Here is a 25,053-nt window from a genome sequence, read left to right as displayed (position 1 = left end):
TCAACGCGCACAAAGGTCTCTTCATTTACAACAGATGGCCATTTGGGATTCGATCAGCCGCGGCGATATTCCAGAGAAACATGGAAAGCTTACTGTGCACTGTGGTCTTCCAGAACGACATCTTGATTACAGGTCGGGACACAGTCGAGCATTTGCAGAACCTGGAGGAGGTTCTTAGGCGGCCCAATCGCGTGGGGCTCAGGTTAAAACGCTCGAAGTGCATTTTCCTGGTGCCTGAAGTGGAGTTCCAGGGGAGAAGAATCGCGGCCGATGGCGTCAGGCCCACCGATTCGAAGACGGAGGCATTCGAGGATGCACCAAGGCCACAGAACGTGACGGAACTGCGGTCATTTCTAGGACTCCTGAACTACTTTGCTAACTTCTTACCGGGTCTCAGCACACTGTTAGAACCACTGCATGTCTTACTGCATAAAGGAGATGAATGGGTATGGGGCAAAACCCAAGAAAATGCCTTTGTAAAAGCTAGAAAACTGTTATGCTCAAACAAATTGTTTGTGTTGTGTGATCCATGTAAGCGTTTGGTACTAGCATGTGATGCATCATCATACGGTGTCAGGTGTATATTGCAACAAGCTAATGAATCTGGGAAATTGCAACCGTTTGCTTATACATCCAGAAGTCTGTCTAAGGCTGAGAAAGCCGACAGCATGATTGAAAAAGAAGTGTTAGCGTGTGTCTGTGGGGTAAAGACAATGCATCAATATCTGTTTGGGCTCAAATTTGAATTGGAAACTGAGCATAAGCCACTGATATCCCTCTTTTCTGAAAGTAAGCGGATAAATACGAATGCATCGGCCCACATCCAGTGATGGGCGCTCACGTTGTCCGCATATAACTATGCCATCCGCCACAGGCCAGGCACGGAAAACTGTGCCGATGCTCTCAGTAGGCTGCCATTGTCCACCACGGGGATGGAAATAGCACAGCCCGCAGATTTAGTCATGGTAATGGAAGCATTCGAGAGTGAGCAATCACCCGTTACCGCCTGACAGATCAGAACCTGGACGAGCCAGGATCCCTTACTGTCCTTAGTAAAAAAAACTGTGTGCTCCACGGGAGCTGGTCCAGTGTCACATTAGAAATGCAGGAAGAAATAAAGCCGTACCAGCGGCGCAAAGATGAAATGTCAATGCAGTCAGACTGCCTGCTGTGGGGTAATTAGGTAGTGGTGCCTAAAAAGGGCAGAGACACAGTACTCACCCAGGCATTGTAATGATGAAAGCGATAGCCAGATCCCACATGTGGTGGCCCGGTATTGATGCGGACTTAGAGTCCTGCGTGCACAAATGTAACACATGTTCACAGTTAAGCAATGCACCCAGGGAGGCACCAATAAGTTTATTGTCTTGGCCCTCCAAACCCCTGCTCTAGGGTCCATGTAGACTATGCAGACCCGTTCTTGGGTAAAATGTTCCTAGTGGCTGTAGATGCTGTTATCTAGGTAAACTTGTATTTACTCTGTATAGCCACCAGAGGGCTCATCCCCTGGAGACCCAAGAGATCCCATAATCCCTTGGGAGCACAGGTATTTAAGGAGGCATCCCAGGTTGGAGAGGCACTCTGGAGACCTGCAATAAAAGACTACGGTCACACTTTACTTTGAGCTCACATTGTTCAGTCCGACTCTTTTTCCATACATAACAACTGGCGACGAGATAAAGATAGCGAACCCAAAGATGCAGAGAACAGTGGGAATCCTGGAGAAATTCTCGGAGGGAGATGATTGGGAAACTTTTGTGGAGTGACTCAACAAATACCTTGTAGTCAACAAGGTAGATGGGGAAGAGAACACTGCCAAACGAAGGGCGATCCTCCTCACCATCTGTGGGGCACCAACGTATGGCCTCATGAAGAATCTGCTCACTCCAGCGAAAACCATGGAGAAATCATACGACAATTTGTGCACACTGGTCCGAGAGCATTTGAACCCGAAGGAAAGCATTCAGATGGCGAGGTACCGGTTCTACACCTAAAAATGGTCTGAAGGCTAGGAAGTAGCGAGTTATGTCGCCAAGCTAAGACGCCTTGCAGGACATTGCGAATTTGAAGGACATTTGGAGCACATGCTCGGAGACTTTTTCGTACTTGGCATTGGCCACGAAACCATACTTCGCAAACTTTTGACTGTAGAGACCCTAAGCTTGAGCAAGGCCATAGCGATAGCCCAGGCCACCATTGACAATACGAAGCAAATTTCTCAGCACACAAGCACTGTGAACAAAGTGATGTTGTTTTCGAATAGTAATGTACAGGGCAGGTCACACATACCTGCAGCTACACATCCGCAGGTGTCTCAGAGTCCACCATCAAGGGTGATGAATGCAAGGCCATTAACACATTGTTGGCGCTGCGGGGGTGATCATTGTTTCCATTCATGCCAATTCAAAGGGTACGTTTGTTAGGGCTGTGGAACAACGGGACACCACCAACGAGTGTGCAGGCGAGCTGCAAAGCCTGCTAAGCCTGCAAAGCACCATGTTGCAGAGGAGGACAGATCCATGGAGGATCACGACGAAACAGAACCTCGGATCGAGGAGGCAGAGGTACGTAGGGTGCACACATTCACCACCTATTGTCCCCCAATAATGCTGAATGTTGAACTAAATGGACTCCTGGTGTCAATGGAGCTGGACACGGACGCGAGCCAGTCCATCACGGGCAAAAAGACTTTCAAAAGACTGTGGTGCAACAAGGTCTCAAGGCCATTCTTAACTCCAGTTCGCACAAAACTAAGAACTTATACAAAAGAACTGATTCCTGTAATCGACAGTCTACCGTAAAGGTCTCCTACGATGGAGGGGTGCACAAGCTACCACTCTGGGTGGTACCGGGCAATAGTCGCGCACTGCTCGGAGGAGCTGGCTAGGAAAGATACGCTGGAACTAGGATGACGTCCGAGCGCTATCGCCCGCTGACGACACTTCGTGTGCCCAGGTCTTAAACAAATTTCCTTCGCTGTTCAAACCAGGCATCGGGAAATTCCAAGGAGCAAAAGTGCAGATCCACCTAATTCCGGGGGCGCGACCCATCCATCACAAGGCGAGAGCAGTACCGTACATGATGAGAGAAAGGGTAGAGATCGAGCTAGGCTGGCTGCAAAGAGAGGGCATCATTTCACCGATCAAGTTCAACGAGTGGGCCAGTCCTATTGTCCCAGTACTCAAGGGAGACGGCACCGTCAGAATACGTGGCGATTACAAAGTAACTATCAATCGTTTCTCCCTGCAGGACCAATACCTACTGCCAAAGGCCGACGACCTCTTTGCAACGCTCGTGGGAGGAAAGTCGTTTACGAAGCTGGATCTGACTTCAACCTACATGACGCAGGAACTGGAGGAATCATCGAAGGCCCTCACCTGCATCAACACACACAAAGGTCTTTTTGTTTATAACAGATGCCTGTTTGGAATCCGATCAGTGGCGGCGATATTCCAGAGAAACATGGAAAGCTTACTGAAGTCGGTCCCGCATACCGTGGTCTTCCAGGACGACATCTTAGTCACAGGTCGGATCACAGTCGAGCATCTGCAGCAACTGGAGGAGGTTCTTAGTCTGCGTGGGGCACAGGTTAAAATGCTCGAAGTGCGTTTTCCTGGCGCCTGAAGTGGAATCCTTGGGTAGGAGAATTGCGGCGGACAGCATCAGGCCCAACAACGCAAAGATGGAGGCAATCGAGAACGCACCGAGGCCACAGAACGTGACGGAGCTGCGGTCGTTTCTGGGATTCCTGAACTACTTTGGTAACTTCTTACTGGGTCTTAGCACACTGCCAGAACCACTACATGTCTTACGACGGAAAGGGGATGAATGGGTTGGGGGCAAAAGCCTAGAAAAGGCCTTTGGAAAAGCGAGAAAATTGTTATGCTCAAACAAGTTGCTTGTGTTGTATGATCCATGTAAGCGTTTGGTACTAGCATGTGCTACGCCGTCATACGGTGTCAGGTGTGTATTGCAACAAGCTAATGATTTTGGGAAACTGCAACCGGTTGCTTATGCATCCAGGAGTCTGTCTAAGGCTGAGAGAGCCAAGAGCATGATTGAGAAAGAAGCGTTAGCGTGTGTCTATGGGGTAAAGAATATGCATCAATACCTGTTTGGGCGAAAATTCAAATTGGAAACCAACCATAAGCCACTCATATCCCTGTTTTTCAAGAGTAAAAGGATAAATACCAATGGAGCGGCCCACATCCAGAGATGGGCGCTTACGTTGTCCGCATACAACTACGCCACCCGCCACAGGCCAGGCACAGAAAACTGCGCCGATGTTCTCAGTAGGCTGCCATTGCCCACCACGGGGGTGGAAATGGCGCAGCCCGCAGATCTAGCCATGGTTATGGAAGCATTTGAGAGTGAGTGAGCAAATACCCGTCACTGCTCGGCAGATTAAAACCTGGACAAGCCAGGACCCCTTATTATCTCTAGTGAAAAGCTGTGTGCTTCATGGGAGTTGGTCCAGTGTTCCAGTGGAAATGCAGGAAGACTAAGGTCACACTTTATTTTGAGCTCACAGTGTTCAGTCTGACTCTTTCTCCACAGATAATAGATGCGTACTCCAAATGGATTGAATGTGAGAAAATGTCGGCAAGCACGTCCACTGCCACCACTGAAAGCCTGCGGGCCATGTTTGCCATGCACGGCCTGCCTGATGTCCTTGTGAGTGACATCGGGCTGTGTTTCACCAGTGCCGAGTTCAAAAAGTTCATGACCCGCAATGGGATCAAACATGTTACATCTGCCCCGTTCAAACCAGCATCCAAAGGTCAGGCAGAGAGAGCAGTGCAAACCATCAAGCAAGGCTTGAAGAGGGTAACTGAAGGCTCACTGCAGACTCGCCTATCCCGAGTCCTGTTTAGCTACCGCACAAGATCCCACTCACTCACTGGGATCCCACCTACTGAACTGCTCATGAAAAGAGCACTTAAGACAAGGCTCTCGTTAGTCCACCCTGATCTACATCAACAGGTAGAGAGCAGGCGGCTTCAACAAAGTGCATACCATGATAGCGCAAATGGGTCTCGCGAAATTGAGATTAATGATCCTGTATTTGTGTTGAACTATGGACAAGGTCTCAAGTGGCTTCCCAGCACTGTCGTGGCCAAAGAGGGGAGCAGAGTGTTTCGGGTCAAACTTTCAAATGGACTCATCTACCGGAAACACGCGGACTAAACCAAACTTGGATTCACGGACTATCCTGAGCAACTCACATTAGACCCTACCTTTTTTGACCCCCCCAACACACACACCAGGGGCAACCGACATAGCGGTTGACCACAAAGCAGAATCCATCACCCGCAGCAGCCCAGCAGGACTCACCACCCCAGGCAGCCCAGCAAGGCCAGCTGCACAGCAGGCCAGCGAGGACCCAACAAATGATTCACCAAAACCAGCATTTACACCGAGACGATCAACCAGGGAAAGAAAGGCCCCAGATCGACTCACCTTGTAAATAGTTACACTATTGACTTTGGCGGGGGGGAGTGTTGTTATATATGTAAACCTGTAAATACCTTGTTTAACCACCAGGGGGCTCATCCCCTGGAGTCCCGAGGGATCCCACAATCTCTTGGGAGCACCTGTACTTAAGGAGGCCTCACAGGTTGGAGAGGCACTCTGGAGACCTGCAATAAAAGACTACGGTCACACTTTACTTTGAGCTCACAGTGTCTGGTCAGACTCTTTGCTCATACACTACACATGGAGTCCCGTCTCCTAACTGCAGAGTTTGCAGCTTGGGCTCTTATGTTTAGTGAAGGGAAGAGCCCCCCCTACGTGGCAGTGTGATGTAGCGCTGTGTCCTGCTCCCAATTGTCCGCCGCACAAACGCCCCAGAAAGGAAGTGGAGTGCATTATTTTGCACCCCACTTCCATTCGGGGGCTGGAACCCGAATTTAGCTAGCAGGGCAGGACTTCCGCACCTGCCACAAAATACCCCACCTCCTGGATGTTACCGCCCCCAAACAGGGCCCAATGGAATTTCTCGGCCTCAACCTTTAATTTTCCACATCTCCACTGCGAACAGTTGTTTCCACATGTGCCCAGAAATCTTTGCTAAATAAAGCATTGACCCAGATTTTGCGGTGGGTAATGTAGTGAGGGTAAAATTGCTGTCAGAGTCTGCCTTCGTACGAACGCCCCTGACTGGAAAAAAATCCACGAACATACCTGGTGCTTCCGGAGGAAGGTAAGAGCCCGGTCAGAGGCCTAGATTAGCTGTGCAGCGCATGGGGAGATGGACAAGGTGGAGTCACGTGGGCCTGGACCGCCAATCACAATGCAGTATTCTCATTAATAAAAATAGGAACTCTGTGCGAGTTCCCATAACTATCAATGAGAAAAAAATCCTAAAAAATGAAACACAGCATAATAATTAAATAAAACACCTCACATATGTAAAATTAATTGATATTAAATGTAATTAAATATTTTAGAAAAGTATATATATATTTTGTGAAATTTTTTAATGGTGTTATCAATAAACTTACCTTAATCGACAGGGTTTTTAATCTAAGAATGAATGTTTAAATTTAATTTTTATATGTTTTAAAACTCTTACGCTGGTAAAAGTAAGCTATGCGCATGCTTTGGTCAGGCATAAAAGTTTGAAGGACATTCACTGGCCAGGAGTTGGACAAATAGCTCAATCTCTGCCGCACGAATGTTCTTCCTGCGGGGCTGCGGAGGATCTCTCTTTAGAAATCTTGACAAATCAGAAAAGCCGGTTTTCGGCACATGCCTATCTTGCCCTGAAAACTGGCTTTTGCAAAGCCTTGCCGTATCCATGCACACTTCGTATCGACCCAGCGAGGCCTGAATTTTTGGCCCTATGTACTTGCTTCATGGGTTCTTTTCTAAAGAATACATAGCAACACATTGCTATTAAGAACTAGTTGGCCTATTAACAAAGGTTTAACAATCATACTGCACATTACCAGTTCATCCACTATACTCACAACTGCATACCTCAGTGTATGAGCTGGACCCAACTGATTGAGGTTTTATTGAGTCTTGTAAACATCACGTGACTGGCTAAGCCACTCACAATGCAACAGCTCTACAACTATTTTAAAGTAGAACTCTAAATCAAGTGCCCCCTTATTAAAGAGGCACTAGAATCGCCAAATTAACAAATAAAACTTTTGGAAACTTTACACTATCAAATTTAAATTTGGTTGCCAGGGGCGATGATGCACTCCAGTCCCTCCGGCGCCCACCTCTCGCGGAAGGCCGCGAGCGTACCGGTGGACACCGTGTGTCCAAAGACCAATGCGTATAAGGTGGTCAAGGTTAGTGGGAAACTAGAGGATTGGGAAAATTTTAAGCAACAGCAAAGAATGACTAAAAAAGCAATAAAGAAAGGGAAGATAGATTACGAAGGTAAACTTGCGCAAAACATAAAAACAGATAGTAAAAGCTTTTACAGATATATAAAACGGAAAAGAGTGACTAAAGTAAATGTTGGTCCCTTAGAAGATGAAAAGGGGGATTTAATAATGGGAAATGTGGAAATGGCTGAGACCTTAAACAATTATTTTGCTTCCGTCTTCACACTGGAAGACACAAAAACAATGCCAAAATTTGCAGGCCATAGGAATGTGGGAAGGGAGGACCTTGAGACAATCACTATCACTACGGGGGTTGTGCTGGACAGGCTAATGGGACTGAAGGTAGACAAGTCCCCTAGTCCTGATGAAATGCATCCTAGGGTATTAAAAGAGATGGCGGAAGTTATAGCAGATGCATTCGTTATAATCTACCAAACTTCTCTGGACTCTGGGGAGGTACCAGTGGATTGGAAAGCAGCTAATGTAACGCCTCTATTTAAAAAAGGGGGCAGGCAAAAGGCTGGTTAGTTTAACATCTGTAGTGGGGAAAATGCTTGAAACTATCATTAAGGAAGAAATAGCGGGACATCTAGATAGGAATAGTGCAATCAAGCAGACGCAGCATAGATTCATGAAAGGGAAATCATGTTTAATGAACTTACTGGAATTCTTTGAGGATATAACGAGCATGGTGGATAGAGGTGTACCGATGGATGTGGTGTATTTAGATTTCCAAAAGGCATTCGATAAGGTGCCACACAAAAGGTTACTGCAGAAGATAAAGGTACGCGGAGTCAGTGGAAATGTATTAGCATGGATAGAGAATTGGCTGGCGAACAGAAAGCAGATAGTCGGGATAAATGGGTCCTTTTCGGGTTGGAAATCGGTGGTTAGTGGTGTGCCACGGGATCAGTACTGGGACCACAACTGTTTACAATATACATAGATGACCTAGAAGAGGGGACAGAGTGTAATGCAACAAAATTTGCAGATGACACTAAGATTAGTGGGAAAGCGGGTTGTGTAGAGGACTCAGAGAGGCTGCAAAGAGATTTGGATAGGTTAAGCGAATGGGCTAAGGTTTGGCAGATGGAATACAATGTCGGAAAGTGTGAGGTCATCCACCTTGGGAAAAAAAAACAGTAAAAGGGAATATTATTTGAATGGGGAGAAATTACAACATGCTGCGGTGCAGAGGGACCTGGGGGTCCTTGTGCATGAAACTCTTTTGAGTTTACCTGTGAAAACATAAAACATGTATCCGTGCCACCCGACCTGGATGACACACACAAGACATTTACAAGGCCCTTTTTTCCTTTTTTTTTTTTTTTTTTTTTTTTTTTTTTTTTTTTGGCACTAAAATCACAATTTCTCCGGTGCCCCCTATAAAAGGGAAGGGGACACTAAAAGCACCGGCAATTAAAACAAATTAAACTTTAAAACGTAAAATCAAATTAAAATTTGGTTGCCGGGCGTGATGATGCACTCCAGTCCCTCCGGTGCCCACCTCTCACGGAAGGCCGCGAGCGTACCGGTGGACACCGCGTGCTCCATCTCCAAGGACACCCTGGACCGGATGTAAGAGCGGAAGAGAGGCAGGCAGTCAGGTTGAACGACCCCCTCGACCGCCCGCTGCCTGGACCGGCTGATGACACCCTTGGCCGTGCCCAGGAGCAGTCCTACGAGGAGGCCTTCGGACCTACCCGCTCCCCTCCGCACAGGGTGCCCAAAGATCAGGAGGGTGGGACTGAAGTGCAGCCAGAATTTCAGGAGCAGCCCCTTCAAATAATGGAACAGGGGCTGCAACCTCGTGCACTCAATAAAAACATGGAACACGGACTCCTCCAGACCGCAGAAATTGCAGGCGGCCTGGGAGTCCGTGAACCGGCTTAAAAATTTGTTGCACGGCACTGCTCCGTGCACCACCCTCCAGGCCAAGTCCCCGATGAATAGTGGGAGGACCCCTGCGTAGAGTGCCCTCCATCGGGGACCCCCGCCTCCTCCGGACGGCAAGATGGTACGCCATGGCGTGTCCGGACGGCCGGCGAGGATGGCAAAGTTGAGGGTGTGCAGGAGCAGCCCGTACAGGAAACCCCTCCGCGCGGAACTGAAAGGCACGGAGGGGATTTCCCCGAGGCGGCTCAAGTTGTGAGGCGCCGGCCCCCGAGGGAGGTTCCGGGGTTTGGCGCCGATGAGGAATTCCGTCCGGACGGGGGTCAGTTCGGACGGGATCTCCCCACGTGCTTGAGCCTCCTCGATGCACCTAACGGAGTCAGGGCCCAGAGCTGTTTTTAGCGACTCGATGGCATCGGCCGCGTGGCGGACGTTGGCAGAGTTTAGGCGCCGCGCCAGCGTGTCTGGCGCCATCCAGCCCGCTCCTCCGCCATCGAGCAGGTCCCTGACCCTGGTCACCTCACCAGCCACAGCCCTCTCTTCCGACCGCCACATAAAGCCTCGGCCGTGGAGGTACGGATTCCCGAGCAGCGGCTCCTGCAGGACGGCCGCCACTCCAGCCGGCGGAGAGCTGCGCTTGGTGGAGACTTTGTTCCAGACCCTGATGAGTTCCCTGTAAAAGACAGGCAGCTCCCGGAGGGCGGTCCTGGCACCCCAGCTGCGTGTCATAATTGAGGTCGAGCTGCTGGCGGAAGAAATACCTCGCCAGAGCGCACCACCTAGGAGGGGGCTCGACGTAAAGGTATCTCTGCAGGGTCTGAAGACGGAAAGTTCCTTGTGCATGAAACTCTTTTGAGTTTATCTGCGAAAACATAAAACATTAAACGGTGCCACCCGACCTGGGTGACACTCCAGACATTTACAAGGCCCTTTTTTTCCCCCCTTTTTTTTGTTTTTTTTTGTGTTTTTCTTTTTTTGGTTTTTTTTTTGGGCACTAAAATCACAATTTTTCCCCAGTGCCCCCTATAAAAGGGAAGGGGACACTAAAAGCACCGGCAATTAAAACAAATTAACTTTAAAACGTAAAATCAAATTAAAATTTGGTTGCCGGGCGTGATGATGCACTCCAGTCCCTCCGGTGCCCACCTCTCGCGGAAGGCCGCGAGCGTACCGGTGGACACCGCGTGCTCCATCTCCAAGGACACCCTGGACCGGATGTAAGAGCGGAAGAGAGGCAGGCAGTCAGGTTGAACGACCCCCTCGACCGCCCGCTGCCTGGACCGGCTGATGGCACCCTTGGCCGTGCCCAGGAGCAGTCCTACGAGGAGGCCTTCGGACCTACCCGCTCCCCTCCGCACAGGGTGCCCAAAGATCAGGAGAGTGGGACTGAAGTGCAGCCAGAATTTCAGGAGCAGCCCCTTCAAATAATGGAACAGGGGCTGCAACCTTGTGCACTCCATAAAAACATGGAACACGGACTCCTCCAGACCGCAGAAATTGCAGGCGGCCTGGGAGTCCGTGAACCGGCTTAAAAATTTGTTGCACGGCACTGCTCCGTGCACCACCCTCCAGGCCAAGTCCCCGATGAATAGTGGGAGGACCCCTGCGTAGAGTGCCCTCCATCGGGGACCCCCGCCTCCTCCGGACGGCAAGATGGTACGCCATGGCGTGTCCGGACGGCCGGCGAGGATGGCAAAGTTGAGGGTGTGCAGGAGCAGCCCGTACAGGAAACCCCTCCGCGCGGAACTGAAAGGCACGGAGGGGATTTCCCCGAGGCGGCTCAAGTTGTGAGGCGCCGGCCCCCGAGGGAGGTTCCGGGGTTTGGCGCCGATGAGGAATTCCGTCCGGACGGGGGTCAGTTCGGACGGGATCTCCCCACGTGCTTGAGCCTCCTCGATACACCTAACGGAGTCAGGGCCCAGAGCTGTTTTTAGCGACTCGATGGCATCGGCCGCGCGGCGGACGTTGGCAGAATTTAGGCGCCGCGCCAGCGTGACTGGCGCCATCCAGCCCGCTCCTCCGCCATCGAGCAGGTCCCTGACCCTGGTCACCTCACCAGCCACAGCCCTCTCTTCCGACCGCCACATAAAGCCTCGGCCGTGGAGGTACGGATTCCCGAGCAGCGGCTCCTGCAGGACGGCCGCCACTCCAGCCGGCGGAGAGCTGCGCTTGGTGGAGACTTTGTTCCAGACCCTGATGAGTTCCCTGTAAAAGACAGGCAGCTCCCGGAGGGCGGTCCTGGCACCCCAGCTGCGTGTCATAATTGAGGTCGAGCTGCTGGCGGAAGAAATACCTCGCCAGAGCGCACCACCTAGGAGGGGGCTCGACGTAAAGGTATCTCTGCAGGGTCTGAAGACGGAAAGTTCCTTGTGCATGAATCCCAAAAAGTTAGTTTGCAGGTGCAGCAGGTAATCAGGAAGGCGAATGGAATGTTGGCCTTCATTGCGAGAGGGATGGAGTACAAAAGCAGGGAGGTCCTGCTGCAACTGTACAGGGTATTGGTGAGGCCGCACCTGGAGTACTGTGTGCAGTTTTGGTCACCTTACTTAAGAAAGGATATACTGGCTTTGGAAGGGGTACAGAGACGATTCACTGGGCTGATTCCGGAGATGAGGGGGTTACCTTATGATGATAGATTGAGTAGACTGGGACTTTACTCGTTGGAGTTCAGAAGGATGAGGGGTGATCTTATAGAAACATTTAAAATCATGAAAGGGATAGACAAGATAGAGGCAGAGAGGTTGTTTCCACTGGTCGGGGAGACTAGAACTAGGGGGCACAGCCTCAAAATACGGAGGAGCCAATTTAAAACCGAGTTGAGAAGGAATTTCTTCTCCCAGAGGGTTGTGAATCTGTGGAATTCTCTGCCCAAGGAAGCAGTTGAGGCTAGCTCATTGAATGTATTCAAGTCACAGATAGATAGATTTTTAACCAATAAGGGAATTAAGGGTTACGGGGAGAGGGCGGGTAAGTGGAGCTGAGTCCACGGCCAGATCAGCCATGATCGTGTTGAATGGCGGAGCAGGCTCGAGGGGCTAGATGGCCTACTCCTGTTCCTAATTCTTATGTTCTTATGTTCTTATGTTCCATCTCCAGGGACACCCTGGCTCGAATGTAACCGCGGAAGAGAGGCAGGCAGCCGGGCTGAACGACCCCCTCGACCGCCCGCTGCCTGGACCGGCTGATGGCACCCTTGGCAGTGCCCAGGAGCAGTCCTACGAGGAGGCCCTCAGACCTACCCGCTCCCCCCCGCACAGGGTGCCCAAAGATCAGGAGTGTGGGACTGAAGTGCAGCCAGAAATTGAGGAGCGGTCCCTTTAAATAATGGAACAGGGGCTGCAACCTCACACAGTCCATAAACACGTGGAACACGGACTCTTCCAGACCGCAGAAATTGCAGGCGGCCTGGGAGCCCGTGAACCGGCTTAAAAATTTGTTGCATGGGACTGCTCCTTGCAACACCCTCCCCAATAAATAGAGGAAGGAATCCCGGGTAGAGAGCACTCCATCGGGGACGCCCACTTCCACCCAATGGTAAGATGGCAACAGCTCTACAGACATAGAAATCAGGTGCAGGAGTAGGCCATTCGGCCCTTCGAGCCTGCACCACCATTCAATAAGATCATGGCTGATCATTCACCTCAGTACCCCTTTCCTGCTTTCTCTCCATACCCCTCGATCCCTTTGGCCGTAAGGGCCATATCTAACTCCCTCTTGAATATACCCAATGTTACAGTCAGTCATTCACTGTTCCAACACAAGTTGAGCTTTTGGGCCACTACCACTTATATAATCTTGTATCTGCTAAACAACCACTCTGGCCCTGAAAGACTAATTTTATGTTCGTGGAATGTCAAATTTCTGCATTATGATAAAAATTACTGGATTTAAACAGAATAATAACAAAAATTGTTCATATTTCAGCTTCTATTTCAGCTTAATCCCTTGTGTATGTCCCAATCTTTATTTCGCTCTCTGTAACATTTTTTAAAAGTGCAGATAATCAATGCTTTTCATTTCCTGGTTTAACGGGGCCGATTTTCATCCATGCCTTCGCCTGCCCAAGTGCCACCCAAAGTGCCACCGAGGTACCGGACGGTACTTGGGGCGAGATATTCATGGCTGAGGTCCCTCGAAGGTCGGCAGGCAGTAAATGGACGACGTACGCTGCCAATCCGAGCGGGAGGTCCCATTCCCGTCGGCAGAGGCGCTTGCCGCCCAAGTGCCGCCGAGGATGGAGTTGGGCCCAACGGAGGGTCGAAGACCTGAAAAAAAACTCGTCAGTAATAAATCCAAAAACTATCGGAAGACCTTCAGGGGACCCCATCCAGGTAAGTCGCTGTGGACATTTTTTTTTTTAAATGCTCACTTACCTTTTTTTCCGATTCTTCATACTTACCGTCGGGGACCGGCCAGCCTCCTCCCACCCCTGTTCTGCCGCCGACTCCCGCCCGCAGGAATCTGGGAGCTCGGTGGGCGGGGACGTTGCTTGCGCCACTCGGCCGTCCGCTGATGTCAGCGGGCGGCTCCCAGCGGGCTCTCCCCTCCCGCCCGCTCCAGCCCGCTCCAGGAGGCCACCTCCAAAGTGGCACTCGGCAGATCTTTACCGGGGGATGTTGCCGGCAGTGGGCGGCAGTCGGCTGCAGCGGGGGGGGGGGGGGGGGTGGGTGTGGGGTGCTGAATTCCAGCCCCATAGTCTCTGAGAATCCTCCAACGTGATTAGCTGCTCAGACAACTTGATGACTTCACTGCTGCTCCCGATTGACAGCGCTCCGATCAATTACACAGCTAAAGTTCTCACCACACTGATCGCAAGATCTTTGTGGGAAGCTTTCTTCGAGGTTAGCCCGAACACCGTCGCATCACCGCTGACTGCAAATTACAGACCATTACCTCCACTGGGTCCAGGGGTACATCAAGAGCTACGAATGTCACATCAAATCACCCAACCTCATACCAAACTAACTGTCTGGGCACATTCCAGGATAAGTCAATCCATCTTTTATTAACCCATACAATGCTTGGGGCAGGTATATTCAGTTTTGCTCCAGTGCTTCCCTTCCTTCTAACCTTTGGCCCTCTTTTAACAATGACATTTCTGAAGCCACCGATCTGCTCAACCAAACCCTCACCACCAGCTTTGATGCCCTAGTCCCTATTAAAAAGTTTATTCTCTCCCACGCTGGCTGTTCCCCCTGGTACAGCACTCATCTTCGCTCACTCAAGTCAAAAGGGCACAGACTTGAACGGATGTGGCCATTCACCGCCAGATCTGGCTCGAACACACAAAACATTATCGGTTCCTACTCTTGTCTACAAAAGCTGCTCGCTATTCCAGGATCATTCTGGAAAGCAAAAATCACCCCCAGCTACTATTCTCTACTGCCAACCGTCTCCTTAAGCCCCTCTCCCCTGTCTCCACCACAATCACCTCCAATAACAACATGTGAGGAGCTCATGGACTTTTGTCTCAAAGATTGAGACCATCAGATCAGCTGTCTCAGAGTTCCCTTCCTTCACCTAGCTCACAGGCCAAACTTCATCTGAGGCTCCCACCAGCCCTAGCCCTAAACTCACATCTTTCTCTAGTTTCTCTTTGATCTCCCCTCTTGATCGCTCCAAACTCATCTTCTCCATGAGATCCACTTCCTGCTCTCTTGACCCTATTCCCACTAAACTGTTGACCACCTTTTTGGCTCCTGTTATGTATGTAAACCTCACCTGTGTGTAAGGCTTGCCACTAGAGGGCACACCTGTGGGAGACCTATGGGTCACCCGGTACCCTGGTGCAAGCAGGTATAAAAGGCAGTCCACCACGCTGCTGCTGCACTTTGTAGTTATATTAAAGAGACCAAGGTCGCAAAGGTTTGAGCTTACAACACAGTCTCATGGAGTTATTCTGAACTTAACAACTGGCGACGAGTTACAGATCACAAACTGTCACGCAGAAATGGTTGCCACTGGTATTCTCAAGAGATTTGTTGAGGGTGATGATTGAGAAGCCTTCATTGAGTGCTTTGACCAGTACTTTGTGGCCAACAAATTGGACACGGCTGAAACAGAGATCAAGCGTAGGGCGATTCTCCTCACAGGATGTGGGTCATCGGTATATGGCCTCCTTAAAAATTTGCTGGCACCGGTCAAACTAACGGACAAATCCTATGCAGAGCTGTGTACACTGGCTAAGGAACACCTCAAGCCAAAGGAGAGCATCCTGATAGCCAGGTACCGCTTTTACATGGACCATCGCTCAACGCCCTCCCGGATGTACTTTCTCCACCTAGGGTCATGGTAGGGCCCACACGACCACAGAGACCAGTCCCAGGGTGACTTAGAGGCCACTGGGGGGTGCGAATGTGAATCCATTAACATCCTGCTGGCGCTGCGGGGGCAGTCACAGAGCCCATCAATGTCGATTCAAGCACTATGTGTGCAAGGGCTGTGGAACAATGGGTCACCTCCAGCGAATGTGCAAGCGACCTCTGACTCACCACGTGGCAGAGTCAGGAGAGAGCGACCGATCTAGAGTGGATCACGCTGAACGAGCAGGAAGGCAACTCAACCGGAGGATGAGAAAGAAGTGTATGGGGTACACACCTTCACCACCAAAAAACCCTCCGATAATGTTAAAAGTCAAACATAGCAGCATTCCAGTCTCCATGGAATTGGACACGGGGGCGAGTCAATCGATTATGAGCCAGAAGGCTTTTGAGAAACTGGAGTAACAAGGCACAGAGGCCAAACCTGAGCCCGATTCACATGACGCTGTGCACTTACACCAAAGAACTCATCCCTGTTATCGGCAGTGCAGCAGTGTAAATATCGTATGACGGAAAGGTGCATGATTTACCACTATGGATTGTACCAGGCGATGGCCCAAACCTGTTCGGCAGAAGCTGGCTAGGCCAGATCTGGTGGAACTGGGACGACATCAAAGCACTGTCTTCGGTGGATGACACCTCGTGTGCCCAGGTGCTAAACAAATTCCCGGCATTATTTGAGCCAGGCATCGGCAACTTCACAGGCGCCAAAGTGCAGATCCATCTTGTTCCTGGGGCACGGCCTGTTCATCATAAGGCCCGAGCAGTCCCATATAAGATGCGAGAGAAAGTCGAAATCGAGCTGGACAGACTTCAACACGAGGGAATCATATCGCCAATCGAGTTCAACGAGTGGGCCAGTCCAATCGTGCCGGTATTAAAGAGCGATGGGACGGTCAAAATCTGCGGGGACTGCAAGGTGACGATCAACTGAGTCTCACTACCCAAAGCGGAGGACTTATCCGCAACGCTAGCATGGGGAAAAGTCGTTCACCTCCGCTTACATGACACAGGAGCTGGCTGAACCGTCAAAAAAGTTGACGTGCATCAACACACACAGAGGACTGTTCATATACCACAGGTGCCCCTTTGGGATTCGTTCGGCGGCGACCATCTTCCAGAGGAACATGGAGAGTCTGCTGAAATCTGTTCCACGTGCAGTGGTGTTCCAAGATGATATCCTGATCACTGGTCGCAACACCACCGAACACTTGCACAACCTGGAAGATGTTCTAAAGTGACTGGACAGAGTGGGACTCAGGCTGAAACACTCCAAGTGTGTTTTCCTGGTACCAGAAGTCGAATTTCTGGGGAGAAAGATTACGGCGGATGGCATCAGACCCACGGACTCCAAGGCGGAGACCATCAAGAATGCACCCAGACCACAGAATGTGTCGGAGCGGCGTTTGTTCCTGGGACTCCTCAACTACTTTGGTAACATTCTACTGGGGTTGAGCACTTTGCTGGAACCCTTGCATTTGTTGCTACGCAAGAGTAACAACTGGGTTTGGGGTAAATCTCAAGAAACAGCCTTTAAAAGGCCAGAAACCTGCTATGCTCTAACAAGTTACTTGTATGGTATGACCCATGTAAACGCTTAGTACTAGCATGTGATGCGTCGTCGGTTGTGTGTTACAGCAAGCAAATGTGTCAGGCAAACTGCAACCGGTTGCATAAGCATCCAGAAGTTTATCTAAGGCTGAAAGAGCCTACAATATGGTTGAGAAAGAAGTGTTGGCTTGTGTATACGGGGTTAAGAAAATGCACCAATATCTATTTGGTCTCCGGTTCGAGCTCGAAACCGACCACAAACCGCTTATTTCACTGCTCTCAGAAAGCAAAGGAATCAACACCAATGCTTCATCCTGCATCCAAAGATGGGCACTAACATTGTCTGCTAATGACTATGTAATCCGCCACAGACCAGGCAGAGAGAACTGCGCTGATGCCCTCAGTCGGCTGCCATTGCCCACCACCGGGGTGGAAATGGCGCCACCCGCAGACTTGCTTCTGTTCATGGATGCTTTTGAGAGCGAAGGGTCACCCGTCACGGCTCGCCAGATCAGGACCTGGACCAGCCAGGACCCCCTGTTATCACTAGTAAAAAGCTGCATCCTCAATGGGAACTGGTCAGGGGTTCCCGGGGAAATGCAAGATGAAATTAAGCCTTTTCACTGACGCAAGGACGAACTGTCAGTCCAATCGGATTGCCTCCTATGGGGGAATCACGTGATTTTGCCCAAAAAGGGCAGGGCAACGTTTATACACGACCTACACAGCACCCACCCAGGTATAGTCATGATGAAGGCTATCGCCAGGTCGCACGTTTGGTGGCCCGGCATTGATTTGGAATTGGAGTCATGCATACACCAATGTTACACTTGCTCATAGCTGAACAACGTACCCGGGGAGGCCCCACTGAGTCTGTGGTCATGGCCCTCCAAACCGTGGTCCAGGGTCCATGTAGATTTTGCTGGCCCCTTTCTAGGGAAGATGTTTCTAGTAGCAGTGGATGCTTACTCAAAATGGATTGAATAATGGATTGAATAACAATAATGTCATGTACGTCCACTGCCACCATTGAGAGTCTTAGGGCCATGTTCGCCACCCATGGTTTGCCCGATGTCCTTGTCAGTGACAATGGACCATGTTTCACCAGCTCGGAATTCAACAAGTTCAAGCATGTCAGGTCTGCCCCATTTAAGCCCGCATCCAACGGTCAAGCGGAACGGGCAGTCCAAACCATCAAGCAAAGCTTGAAACGCGTAACGGACGGCTCCTTGCAGACCCGGTTATCTCGGGTCCTGCTCAGTTACCGGACGCACCCCCACTCGCTCACCGGGGTTCCGCCTGCAGAATTGTTAATGAAGAGAGCACTCTAAGCCAGGCTCTCCTTAGTCCACCCGGACCTCAATGATCACGTAGAAACCTGGCGGCACGGGCATAAGGCGTTCCATGATCGCGCGGCGGCCTCGCGTGACATAGAAGTCAATGATCCGGTGTTTGTTCTAAATTACGGTCACGGTCCCAAGTGGATTGCTGGCACCGTCTTAGCCAAGGAGGGGAATAGAGTGTTTGTTGTGAAATTGTTGAATGGGCAAGCATGCAGAAAGCACCTGGATCAGACCAAACTGCGATTCACGGACTACCAAGAACAGTTTGAAGAAGACCCTACCCTCTATGATCCACCAACACACACCCAACCAGCATTTGGCCTCGCTGTCAACCACGAGAATGAACCCACCTTGCCCGACAGTCAGACCAGACCAGCCGAGCTGCCGTGCAGCGATGGTCGGACCAACTCAGCCATGCCAGGATGTCAACTCAGGCGATCGACCAGGGAACGCGGACCGCCAGATTGCCTCAACCTGCAAATAACTTGTACTCAAGACTTTGGGGGGAAGTGATGTTATGTATGTGAACCTCACCTGTGTGTAAGACTTGCCACTAGAGGGCACACCTGTGGGAGACCTATGGGTCACCCGGTACCCTGGTGCAAGCAGTTATAAAAGGCAGGCCACCACGCTGCTGCCACACTTTGGAGTTATATTAAAGAGACCAAGGGCACAATGGTTTGAGCTTACAACACAGACTCGTAGAGTTATTCTCAGCTTAACAGGTCCCATGTTGGCCAACATTGTTAACGGTTCTCTGTCGTCAGGTACTGTTCACTTCTCCTTCAATTCTGCTGTCATCACCCCTCTCTTCAAAAAAACAACCCTTGACCCCACTTTGCTTGCTAGCAATCGCCCCATCTCCAACCTTCCTTTCCTGTCCAACGTGTTGTCACCTCCCAAATCCGTGACCATCTTTTCCTGAATTCAATGTTTGAATCCCTTCAGTCTGGTTTTCACCCCTGCCACAGAACCGAAATGGCTCTCATCAAAGTCACAAATGACATCCTTTATGACTGTGACAAAGGTAAACTATCCCTCCTCGTCCTTCTGGACCTGTCTGCAGCCTTTGACACAGTTGACCACTCTATCCTCCTCCAATGCCTCTCCACCGTCGCCCAGTTGCTTGGGACTGCACTCACCTGGTTCCATTCTTATCTAATCGTAACCAGAAAATCTCCAGCAATGGCTTCTCTTCCCACTCCCGCATCGTTACCTCTGGTGTCCCCCAAGGATCAATCCTTGGCCCTCTCCTAATTCGCAACTATATGTTGCCCCTTGGCGATATCATCCGGAAACACGGAGTCAGTTCTACCTAGCTCTACCTCTCCACCACTTCTCTCGACCCCTGCTTGGCATCTAAATTGTCAGATTGCTTGTCCGACATCCAGTACTGGATGTGCAGAAATTTTCTCAAATTAAATATTGGGAAGACCAAAGTAATTATCTTTGGTTCCCGCCACGAATTGCGTTCCCTAACCACTGACTCCATCCCTCTCATTAGCATCAATCTGAGGGTGAACAAGACTTTTCGCAAACTAGGTGTCATATTTGACCCTGAAATGTATTTCCAGGCACATATCCGCGGCATAACTTAAACCGTCTATTTCCACCTCCATAACATTGCCCGCCTCCGTCCCTGCCTCAGCTCTTCTGCTGCTGAAACCCTCATCCATGCCTTTGTTACCTCTAGACTTGACTACTCCAAATCACTCCTGGCCGGCCTCCCACATTCAACACTATGTAAACTTGAGGTCATCCAAAACTCAGCAGCCCGTGTCCTAACTCGCACCAAGTCACAATCACCCATCACCCCTGTGCTTTCTGACCTACATTGGCTCCCGGGTAAACCATGCCTCGATCTCAAAATTCTCATCCTTCTTTACAAATCACTCCAAGGCTTGCCCCTCCCTATCTCTGTCTTCTTTTTCAGCTGCACAATCCCACAAGATGTCTGCGCTCCTCAAATTCTGGCCTTTTGAACATCCCTCATTATAACTGCTCAACCATCGGAGGATGTGCCTTCAGCTGTTTGGGCCCCAAGCTCTGGAACTCCCTCCCTAAACCTCTCCACCTCTCTACCTCACTTCCCTCCTTTAAGACGCTCCTTAAAACCGACCTCTTTAAACAAGCTTTTGGTCATCTGCCGTAGTTTTGTCTTGTAACATTGCTGTGATGCACCTTGGGACATTTTACTGCATTAAAGGCGCTATATAAATTAAAGTTATATATAAATAACTTAATGGAATTCTTTGAGGATGTAACGAGCAGGGTGGATAAAGGGGAACCAGTGGATGTGGTGTATTTGGACTTCCAGAAGGTATTTGACAAGGTGCCACATAAAAGGTTACTACACAAGATAAAAGTTCACTGGGTTGGGGGTAGTATATTAGTATGGATAGAGGTTTGGCTAACTAACAGAGAACAGAGTCAGGATAAATGGTTCATTCTCTGGTTGGCGACCAGTAACCAGTGGGGTGCCGCAGGGATCAGTGCTGGGACCCCCAACTATTTACATTCTATATTAACGACTTGGAAGAAGGGACTGAGTGTAACGTAGCCAAGTTTGCTGACGATACAAAGATGGGAAGAAAAGCAATGTGTGAGGAGGACACAAAAAATCTGCAAAAGGACACAGACAGGCTAAATGAGTGGGCAAAAATTTGGCAGATAGAGTATAATGTTGGAAAGTGTGAGGTCATGCACTTTGGCAGAAAAAAATCAAAGAGCAAGTTATTATTTAAATGGAGAAAGATTGCAAAGTGCTGCAGTACAGCGGGACCTGGGGGTACTTGTGCATGAAACGCAAAAGGATAGTATGCAGGTACAGCAAGTGATCAGGAAGGCCAATGGTATCTTGGCCTTTATTGCAAAGGGGATGGAGTATAAAAGCAGGGAAGTCTTGCTACAGCTATATAAGGTATTGGTGAGGCTGCACCTAGAATACTGTGTGCAGTTTTGGTTTCCATATTTACGAAAGGATATACTTGCTTTGGAGGCAGTTCAGAGGAGGTTCACAAGGTTGATTCCGGAGATGAGGGAGTTGACTTATGAGGAAAGGTTGAGTAGGTTGGGCCTCTACTCATTGGAATTCAGAAGAATGAGAGGTGATCTTATCGAAACATATAAGATTATGAGGGGGCTCGACAAGGTGGATGCAGAGCGGATGTTTGCACTGATGGGGGGAACTAGAACTGGAGGGCATGATCTTAGAATAAGGGGCTGCCCATTTAAAACTGAGATGAGGAGGAATTTCTTCTCTCAGAGGGTTATAAATCTGTGGAATTCACTGCCTCAGAGAGCTGTGGAAGCTGGGACGTTGAATAAATTTAAGACAGAAAGAGACAGTTTCTTAAACGATAAGGGGATAAGGGGTTATGGGGAATGGGCAGGGAAGTGGAGCTGAATCCATGATCAGATCAGCCATGATCTTATTGAATGGTGGAGCAGACTCGAGGGGCCGTATGGCCTACTCCTGTTCCTATTTCTTATGTTCTTATAAATAAAATTTTTTTTTAAGTTATTATTAATGAAATCATATTATGGGTGTCTTCTATTTCCTAACCATGTGTGTCTGCTAAGTGTTCCAAAGTGGGAGGAGGAAATTAAGTTAATGGCTAGTGAGTGCCTCAAGGAACTACAGGCACCATGGGGTTAACGCTATGAATACTTGGGCCTGTAGGCTTTGCAAACTTTGCTAATCATTTAAGTGTGAATTTTCTGGGAGTTACAGATGTGGCATTGGCTGAGAGACATTGCTGTCATCTGTACTTATTGCTTCCATTCCCCTGTTACTAGATGCTCCCTCAACACGGTTAGAGATCTGTGTGACAACAGTCCATTGGACATCAATGAGGTTGTTGAAGCCCTGCATCATGACTGTCTCAATTTGGTTCCCCAACATAGTGATTCCAGACAAGACAAACTGATGTAGATTGGAGCCCAGGATCTGTAGAGCCTCAGTCAGAGCACTTTTGAAGTTAGCTATGCAGTTTCAGCCAGTGAGGGTTGCACTGCATTGAGCCCTAATTGATCACAATCTCCTTGATTGTCTGCAGCTCGGTCAGGCAGTCATGCAGTATTGCACATTTGTATGTTGTGAATTCTTCCATAGATGACCCCTAATTGTGCAGATTGCTTGACACATTCTTAGGTAACCCTATTAACTGCTGATGTTGAGCCACAAAAGTGCAATTTGTAGACAAAACTCTCAGTTCCAAATTAGCAGCAGAAATTCCTGGGCTAAGCAGTTGAAGAAGTCCTCGCACTTGCCCTTTGGCCAGAAGGTGTGTGTCCTGCAGTTCCACCCACACTCGTTACTGCTCCATCCTCTCATACTCAATGCTTCATCAAGTGTTCCCTCCTGCAACTAACTAACTGGCCCTCTCTGGAATACATCTAAATATAAGTTGTTGTTATTGTCGTCGGAGTAGAACGATCTAGGGTGGTGCTCGCCAGTGTGGGAGTAGGTGACACAGGGTACTGTGAGGTCCTGGTGAGGCTCTGCTCTTGGGCTTTGGAAGAAAAGAAGAATATATTGCAATAAGCCTGAAAATACTGCTGCCCAAGGCAAGATATTGCAGTGTGTTAGGATGAAATGCTGCAATGTCTGCCTGTGCATGAGGGAGCATGGGGACATAAGGAATGAAAAGAAATGAAGTGGCTCCGGGTTTTTTGGACACGAAGGAAATCAAAGGTTATGGGGCTAGGGCAGGAAAATGGAGTTGAGATGGAAGAGAGGCCATAATCTCATTAAATGATGGAGTCAGGCTCGAGGGGCTGTATGGTTCGCTCCTGCTCCTATTTCTTATGTTCTTCCGGCGATGGTTTGGTCCCAGTTTCCACTTTTTGCTCAAAATGGGCGATAGAGATCCGTTTTGGGCGATAGATGGGCCATAGATGGGCGATGTGAAGTGGACAGTCTAGCTCTCAGACTCCTCCACTTTCCGTATTTGTTTTGACACACAAAATCTCCATGGATCATCCTTCATGTCTCAGATACACCCACCCCTCCTGAGCCAACATTAGACATAGTGATAAAAATAAGAAGGAAAGCAGATGTTCCAAGTCTTTGGTAAAGTACTTTGATGTCAGTCTAAAGATAATTAACTGGGGCACAATTTCATATAAAGTACCAGGAGGTAAGGGACAGATTTAAAACCTCTCGTACAGTGATTATTTTTTTGCTTGGTTTTATTAGTACCGGGTCCCACATGTTTCGAACAATCATCAAAAATTCACCAGAATAACACTTAATAAAAACTTTCAGTTCAACCTTAACCTGTCAGGCAAGCAGGTTTAGAATGAGTCGGCTGTTACTTTGTGCAAGTTGCCCACACACCAAGTGATCTCATAGATTCTTCAGAAACTGTCACAGAGTATTTTAGAAGTCACGCTCAATGCTCTCAGATGTGACTATCCAACTGACTAAATGAATGTTTGACAAGCAGTCTACTATTTTGAGAAGAATCGTGTGATTGATATCCATATAATGTGTCAGTCAAAAATGTCACTGTAATTTAAACAATTAATCAATCTGCATGTTCAAATTAAATAGTGTTAATTTGATCTGCTTTATTTGGGAAAGCTGCCTGTGCCGTCTATGATTTTAGGCTATCTTGAAAGAAATTGGCCCAGAAATTGCGGTCGGAGGCTTCCCGCGGGCGGATGCCTCCGACCTGAAACATTTCTACGTAATTACCTGGTGGTTCCGGGAGGAGCGTGGGATTCCGGTGGGGAGGCCTTCTCTTCCCGCGCTGCGGAGCGCGCTCCCGTTCCTCCAGGTTCCCACGGAGACGGTGCAGTCACGTGTGACCGCTCAGCCAATCAGGTCCAGTATTCCACAGCTTTCTCATTAATAGCAATGGGAGCTCCGTATCTACCAGTTCTCATCGCTATTAATGAGAAAAAAAAATAAAGACACTAAACACGTAATAAAAAATAAAAAAACACACCTCACATAATTAAAACGAATTGAAATTAAAGTTAATAAATATCTGAGAGAAAAAAAAATGATTCCAAGTTTTTTAAAAGTTTTTTTAATTATGGTTAAAAGTAAATGTAACACAGTGGGCAGAGTTTTTAAAAATAATATGTGTTTTTTAAATTTAATTTAACTATATTTTTGTATGTTTTAAAACTCTTACACCTGTAACAGTAGGCTATGTGCCTGCTTTTATCAGGCACAAGAGTTTTGAGGATATTTGCTGGGCAAGATTTGGGTAAATCCTGCAATCTTGCCCGTGCAAATGTCCTCGCTTCCGAGATGCGTGCGATTTGTCAAACTCCAGCTGAAAACCAGCTTTTCCGATGCCTTCCCGGGTCTGTAAAAACTTCATATGGACCCGGAGAGGTCGAAATTTCAGGGCCATTAATTTCACATGTTGAGCCTGCCGGGCCTATCATTGTCGTGACCTTCGAGCCATCCGTTAATTTTCCTCCTCTCCATTGGTTAAGCATTTCTTTCTGTTTTTTTCTCCTTTCTCAATGATTATCTTCTACCTCAGTTAATCATATCACCCAAAATTTTTCTCTCTAATTTCAATTTTCTCTCCATTCACATTCCAGCTAAAGTAAAGTTGTTAAAATTAATGTTAACATTTG

General features: G+C 48.9%; 1 protein-coding gene across 1 annotated transcript in view; it reads right to left on the bottom strand.

Annotated features, from left to right (window-relative positions):
- pcgf5b (polycomb group ring finger 5b) overlaps window positions 1-24,236 on the bottom strand; it is a 245,589-nt gene extending 221,353 nt beyond the window's left edge. The window contains exon 1 of the mRNA XM_070876943.1: window positions 24,152-24,236. The gene's annotated coding sequence lies outside the window, so the exon portion shown is untranslated. The remainder of the gene's footprint in view (window positions 1-24,151) is intronic.
- Between the last annotated feature and the right edge of the window lie 817 nt (window positions 24,237-25,053).

Source organism: Pristiophorus japonicus, chromosome 3 (assembly GCF_044704955.1).
Source record: "Pristiophorus japonicus isolate sPriJap1 chromosome 3, sPriJap1.hap1, whole genome shotgun sequence".
NCBI classification, from domain to species: domain Eukaryota; kingdom Metazoa; phylum Chordata; class Chondrichthyes; family Pristiophoridae; genus Pristiophorus; species Pristiophorus japonicus.
Note: the sequence above shows the minus strand (reverse complement) of the source record. Positions and strands in the feature narration are given on the sequence as shown.